The sequence below is a fragment of the Morone saxatilis genome, unplaced genomic scaffold (assembly GCF_004916995.1).
Source record: "Morone saxatilis isolate NCDOM2014 unplaced genomic scaffold, NCSU_SB_2.0 Contig14, whole genome shotgun sequence".
Lineage (NCBI taxonomy): Eukaryota > Metazoa > Chordata > Actinopteri > Moronidae > Morone > Morone saxatilis.
Genome location: NW_023339696.1, coordinates 1,261,336 through 1,268,738, shown reverse-complemented (window position 1 = coordinate 1,268,738; position 7,403 = coordinate 1,261,336). Strand labels below are relative to the sequence as shown.

The following is a 7,403-nucleotide window of genomic DNA, read 5'->3' as shown; positions in this document are numbered from 1 at the left end:
TATATCGACTATTTAGTAAGAAAAAGAACAGTATATGCATAATAATTTGGAACACAGTGTAGATAAAAACAGCTCATTCTAAGGTAACAAAAACACAATGAGTCCTACATTCAGGTGATTATATACTGAATGAAAACATACATATGTATGTTATATTTCTATTTCTGACAATAGATCCTCCTAAATGTTACACACTGGACCTTTCACAGGCAAAAACCTCGCCAGTACAACATGACCGGCCGTGACTTCAAACCTGGTAAGACCACATACAAACCAGGACCTGGTACACAGTATCCTAAACAGCTTAGAGGCCTCGTTATGTCTTTATTTATCATCACAAAGGCCATAAATATTTATTTATAGTATTTTGTTCACATTTTTCTCTTCCTAGCAAATGCTCAAAGCTTCTACCTTTGACTGCGTACAACAATAAAATTGTCACTTTTCTTTCCATACTTTATATACCTACTTCAGTAGGTTAAATGCAGTAATTTTACTTTTATATTATTATATTGTTACTTTAAAGGATCTGAGTACTTCTTCCACCACTGAAAATGAGCAGAGGTATCATCCCTAACTACACAAACTCAGGTTAGGGCAAGTAGAGAATTCTCATTTTCTGCTTCCTTGTATTTCAACAGCATCCACTCCACTGACTGCAGCAACAGCAGTGCAGTTGCACACGCTTTGGCCAGCAGAGGGCGCTGAATATCCACGTTGGACATGCTCCTCAAACCGAGCTCTCACCTCTGCCAAACAGCTTGTAAAAGTCAGCCAGCCAGCAAATCAGACAGGTAACCAGCCAGTTTAAACAGTGAGTCATAGGATGCCTGTTATATGAGGCCGGTTGGCTGCTGATCAGATTCCTTAATGACAGTAAAGAGCACCCTGCAGTCTGCCAGGGGATTAATGAATAAGGTAAAATGTTCAAATGATCTACATCTGAGGGGAGAACAAGTTCCACCTGGTGGGAGAGAGGGGTGAGGTGAAGGTGTAGAAAATGGTGGGCGGTAGACAGAGAGAGGGGAGGAAAAGGAGGGAGAAAGAAAATATGGGAGAAGAAGGAAAAGAGTGGAAAGGCACAAAAGGGAAGGATGAGGGGAAGGACACAGGAGAGGAGTAGGGGTGCGAAGGAGAAAGAGAGAGAGAGGGATGGAGAAAAGTGATGAGAGGGGGGAGGAGGAGGAGGAGAAGGAGGAGGAGGAGAGGGAGGAGCAGAGGAGCAGAGGAGAGGCAGGGCGCTCAGTCTGTTTGCTCACAGGAGGAATCAGCAGCAGGACAATGGACTGTCTCCACCACGGATCCTAACGGGCACCGGGCTGTTTCAGCGGAATATAAGGTACGGTTGACAGAGCGAAGCGGCGCACACAGTCTCTCTGTGTTTTTCTCGGTTTAAGCTGCCGGAAAATGTTCCGTTTGTGTCTGAAAAGGAGCTGCTGCAGGAAGGAAGCGACGCAGCGCAGCAGACAGACACCCAGCAGGGCCTGCCGTCCGTCTGCCGTCCGTCTGCCTCTGGCTCCCGGACCGACCGGTGACACGTTACAACCCAGGCTCAACTGTAACTGCTCACTGTTGGCGTTTGTGTGTGCTGTACGTGTTAAATCAAGGCGGAAAAAAACACATCCGGAAAGCCACAGCCGCGTTCTCTCTTCTCCAGAAAGAACGTCACGCCGGACTCCCTTACAAATCTTAGTGTTTTTACTTCCTGTGCTTACATGCTGAAGTAAACACATCTAAGGATATGAACTAATGTTTCTGTGGATACCCTGAGGCCTTCTGGAGATTTCGGCTTATGAATGATTTATCATACCTTTTTTAATTCAAATTAAAATCCAGTCTCAAAGTGCGAGCACAGTGCGCGTCGCCTTCCGCTAAGGTTTATTTTGACGGAAGGGAAATAGGGGGACAACAAGCGAACCACAAAAAACAGTTGACCTTTTTACTGTAGTTAACGCTGCTCTGTGCATTACATGACCGCCGAATTAACGCGTGGCTCATGGTGATTCACAGTAGCTGTTGATTGTATTCGTTTACAATACATTTTTGCTCTAAAGGAAACGGCACAATAAAAAATGTGTTTTTGGATGGAAGTCCGGAGCTAGCGGCATATGTTATGCCAACAAAGCCTCTCTCTCGCCAGCAAGCAACAGCAGGAGCACGCAGTGTGTGTCTGCCAGATTGAACCGTTACACTAGGCCAGGCCTGGGAGTCTCCTCCACAGATGCAGGGATTGTGGTGTGGATAGATGGAGTCATTGTAGTTTCCATAATGTGCCTTCTGTTGAAGACTGCGCCCGTGACGCACATAGACACGCAGAGATAGGGAGATGCTGTGCAGGCATGGAGACTTAAGGACTTATTACTCATGTCTGAACGGGCAGCGTATTACCATGTTGCTGCAGAAGCATCTACAGCAGAGGCTGCAGTGTCTGTCTGTCTGCACACAAACAGACAGATGTGACTGCTTGCACAGAGCTCCAGTTCTCAGTGTTACAGTATTGGAAGGTCATTTTTGCCATGCTAACCACCCAAACACTTCACACATGTCATTTAGAAAAGCGCAGGCTGCTGTTTGTGTGGTGTAGGCTGTATTTAGTGAAGGGAGGGGCTGTTCAGGGACCTCCCATCAATAGATTATAAGCAGATATTTTAAATATCCTCAGGGGAAGATTCACAAGTCAATAGTCAATTTACCTCCATATGCCGAGGATTATTGGTGCAGGCAGTGGCTGTGCCCTGATGTTTTTGTTTGAGCTTATATTGACCTGACTGAGACAGTGTGTGTTTGTGGGAGTAGGGCGGCAGCTCTGGGTAAACAACACATTTAAATGTAGTTAGATAAGTCCGTATGGACAGAAGTGATTGCGGTAACAGGCAGGTCAAAGGAACTGAGGCAAATCAGTGATAAGGATGTTCAAGATAGGGGCAAGTGGGGCACTGACTTATGCAGGGGTGGCTGGAAGAACACTGTTCATATATACCTCCAGTATGCAGAAATATTCAAATACACTAGGCAAAAAGAGCACATTTATACCACATGCATGTCCAAAACTGTATGGGATTAGCATAACGTCAGTATGACTTGTGGGTAGAACCCATTTTCAGATATCTTGAGTTCAGAGGTCAAAGGATCCCTTTGAAAATGGCCATGCCAGCTTTTACATTGCCAAAATTAGCCTAAATCATCCATATGTTTCATATGATACCAGTATCTTCAGCTTTAAAACAGAGCCCGCTGCAGCCTCTGTAAGAGTGAAAGAGGTAAGGATAATGGGGTGACCAATCAGATTTCCACCCCAGGCTAAGGACACGGCCCTGGTTCTCGACTGGGAGCGTCATACTGTATTTTTTAATTACTTTTGCACATGGTTTTTGGGTCAGGTGGGAGTGAAGCCCTTCACCTAATAGTGGCCTGATGTTTGAAAATGTTCCTATCCTCTAACAGGACAACCAAGCGCAGTGAGAACCAAGCGCAAAGGATTAGGGGCAGCAGGAGACAGATGTTGCTTTTGGATAGACGGGGAGTTGAAATGAAATCCGGGCTGATGCTCGTACTGCGTTCAGCTATTTTCCCTCCACTGGTAGGAACACCAACGGAGAGGGGATGCGTAGTCCGTCACGCTGAGCTGGAGCTGTGGAGGCTGGAGTCAGATTTTGTCTGTTGTGTTGCATTATTAGCTCTGTGTGTGTGTGTGTGTGTGTGTGTGTGTGTGTGTGTGTGTGTGTAAAGGTTATATGCTTTACATTGGATTTGCTCACTTAAGTTCACATGATCAGTGTGTGAGAATCTACTATTTGGCAAGACTGTCACAAGACAGCCTGTGGTCGCATTGTGTGTGTGTGTGTGTGTGTGTGTGTGTGTTTGTCCCATTGTGGTCAGATGAGCCATCTAGAGTCACTGTGGGACGAGGCAGGGACATGAACCGTCTTTTCATACACTTTAGTTTTACCTCCCTAAATAAAGACAGTTTCATCCAACCCAACGTCCAATCAGCATGCAGATCGTTAGCGTTGCCATAGGGAAAGATGTAAACTAGCTTACAAACAATTACACGATCCAACATGTTTTATCCTCTTGCTGCTCAGATGCATGTTGCAGCATATTGTTGCACAGTGTCTGCATTATAGTTGCTAGTATCTGCGATGATTGAGTGAAACTGTTTTCACTGAATTGATGTTATTTTCATTATTTTTTGAGCAACAATGCCAGATTTCCTAGTTTCAGAGTTTGCTTTGTCTTATATGACTTATTGGTTGGACTTTTGTTCACTCAGAAGCAAACAGTTTTTGTGATAACTTTGGTGATCCTTTTCCTCTTGTGCCACCATGAGTTAGCTAATTATGGCTTTGAGATAAATGTTTTAACCACTATTGTAGGAATTGCCAGGAAAAATGTGTTCCTTCCTTATGACCAAAAACCTGCAGTGCTAATGACATTCCTGCTAGCCTCAGTTGTACTTTGTGTTTAGTGCTAATTAGCAAGTGTTTGCACGCTAACCACTGACAGTATATATAGTGGACAGAGCTTCTGGGTCTGTGAAGTGAAGCCAAGCTGAGTTTCAGTCTTCTCCCATACAGCATGATGTTCATTTAGTAAATGATCGTCCCATTTAGAGTAAAATGATTGATTGATTGATTGATTGATTGACAGGTCATTCTCATTGAGTCCGTCTAGCTCAACACACCAAACTCAGATCAAACTGTCGAACTAGGCAGTGCTGATCAAATATGGATCCAGATTCTGTTACTGTGTTGACTGTTTCTCTCCTAAAATCTTTTTAGAAACATATTTTAGTGTACTGTTAGCTATGAATATTATATCCCATTTCTGACAATAGATCCTCCTAAATGTTACACACTGGACCTTAAATGGTCCAAAATGGTCTCGTTGCTGCATTGAAGGTTGTTTGTTGTTTTACGTCATTGCTGGATCTTTACCACAGATGCTGGGACTTTCATCCTGACACAACCACAGATCTCAAAAGCCACTGGAAAATGTCACTGCTTTATGTACCAGGTTGTTTAGGTCAAAAACTCTTAATGATTTGGTGAGGGCGAACAAAACACACCATCAATTAACAATGACATCACATGAAGATGACATTGTGGGGCACCCTCATTTGGGTCTCTTTGTTCTAAACCGCGGTGGAAAATATGACTTACGTGTTTGGCATGTTTGGGTAAGAACAATTACACGGGCAAGGCTGTACACTATCAAACTACTTCATACTGTGTTTGTTTTGTATTGAGCAGTGTTTGAATCAAAGAAAGAACACGTTGCATCATTGTGACAACTTAAAACAGTCGGTATGAATCTTCACACCTCAGCTGTGAATTTTCACACAAATCCCACAGTCTGTTAAAAAAGAGATATGTCTCTGACTCAGTCCACATTCGATTAAGTAATCGTCTGAGTTGCAAAACACATTTATTTTTCATTTAACCTTTAAAGTGGTAAGCAGCTATATCCTATAATAATCTATAATATTTTATTAGCCCTCCTTGCTGTGGTGCTCTGCTGTTGGATGTGGGGCTGAAGCAGTGAATTTCTTGTTGATGAAGTTTATGTTTCTCTAGTTGATGTTCATTTTTTGGCCATGTTGGCTATCGCTGCTCATGCTGATTATTCAGTTCTTCTTATTCACATAGACTGTATGGGTACTCCAGACAAACCAACACATTGCTTTTAACAAGCTACCACTGTTACCATTGTTGAGGTTGCAGATAACCAGCAGAGACTCGAGGAAGTGACTACTCCCAGCCAAAATACTTTCCTGGCTCATATTAACCCTTCATAAAACCACAGCATGCCAGTTTTACACCCTTTTATATGGATTAAAGCTGCAGTAGGTAACTTTTATAAAAATAACTTTTTGTCATATTCACTGAAACTTTCACTATATCCTGACAGAAGAACATGAGACAGATCATCTGTGAAACAATCAGCTTCCTCTGGCTCCTCCTAGTGAGCCGAGAAAAGATATTTGACCTGGGAATGAGAACAATCAGGTGAGATAGATGATTGTTGAGTCTCCCAAAGCTTCTGTATATATAAAAAGACCACCCATAAGCTAACATTGAAGGAAGCAGCTGTAAAACGGTGAAACGATAAAAGATTTAGCGTCACAAATCCCACAAAAGGACTTAGAAATCAGAATTTGATTCGTTCAATCAGGTAATATTTGGAGGTAGCTACTTAAGTCCTTTTATCCCCAATCAAGTTAGCGGAGAGCTAAAGCGGAAGGTAGCTAGCAGAAGATGCTGCTGTGCTTCCTCCATGGGCCACATGATGCTTTGTATTTACGTTTTCATGCTGAGTGGTATTGATCTTCTCAGCTCAACTTATTTCCTAAAACGTTGAACTATTCCTTTAATGTTTGGGGTCAAGTTTTCTTTCTTGAGTTTTGTAAACTAGTTACAAAACTGCTAGCATGACCTCAGATTATTGAAAATCGACAGCTAGTAAAGAAAACAAGCTGAAAGCGGCCATAGTTGATGCTATTTTTCTTATATCAAATTGAGGAAATGCACATTTAGAAATTGTAGAAATGAAGCCTGATGAAAACAACGTCACTTTCTGATCTGACAGCACGTCAGCTATTTGATGTCATGTTCGGCAATAGATTTAGTCATTTTCTGCTTTTATTTTTCAATCAAAAATTTAAACCCAACAATGTTTTCTCCCCTGTTTTCTGTCTGCTGCAGGTTCTAATGATTATGTTCATTAATAACCTTATTTTCTTGTTTAATTAATCCATATAAAATGCCAGCAAATGGTGAAAATGCTCATCACAATTTCCTAAAGCCCAATTTAATCTATCAAACAATTTGCTTCGTCCAACTGTACTAAATCCAAGGCTGTAGAATCATAGAAAACCAACAAATATTCACATTTGAGAAGCTGGAGCTTGTGATTTTTTATTTTTTTTGCATTTTTGATGAAAAACCTACTGAATGTGGTACTCCAGAGACTTGATTTCCATAAAGTAGGGGCACTTAAAACAGAGAGTTTTTTTTAAAATTCATATAATTGAAATGGAAGCGGCAGAGGCAGACAGAAACTGACTTTAAGTCCAAAAATATTGGATCAAACTTCTCCTATAATGCAACTCAAATGGATTTATGAAATCTCAACACATCATCGAATCATCGCAGTTATTTTCTTAGAGTTGAGAAAGGTTGAAATGTTGTATGTGGATTAAGATTTCCTTAATGTGTAGTAAACCGCCATGTACATTAGTCTAGTTCAGTGATCCTCACTATTTTTTTCACAAGAGCTGCATTGGCAGAGCAAAATCAAGGGGACAGCCACTTTTACGACAACATACCAACTCACCTTTGCAAATGTGCATTTCTACATATAAATTGGACATCCCACAAAAAAAGAAACAACACAGCCAATAC

General features: G+C 41.8%; 1 protein-coding gene across 1 annotated transcript in view; it reads left to right on the top strand.

Annotated features, from left to right (window-relative positions):
- Positions 1-1,202: 1,202 nt before the first annotated feature.
- The window catches only part of LOC118322525 (neurabin-2-like), a gene marked incomplete at its 3' end in the record, with an annotated part of 9,536 nt that continues 3,335 nt past the window's right edge, over positions 1,203-7,403 (top strand). The window contains 1 exon segment of the mRNA XM_035654229.1: positions 1,203-1,339.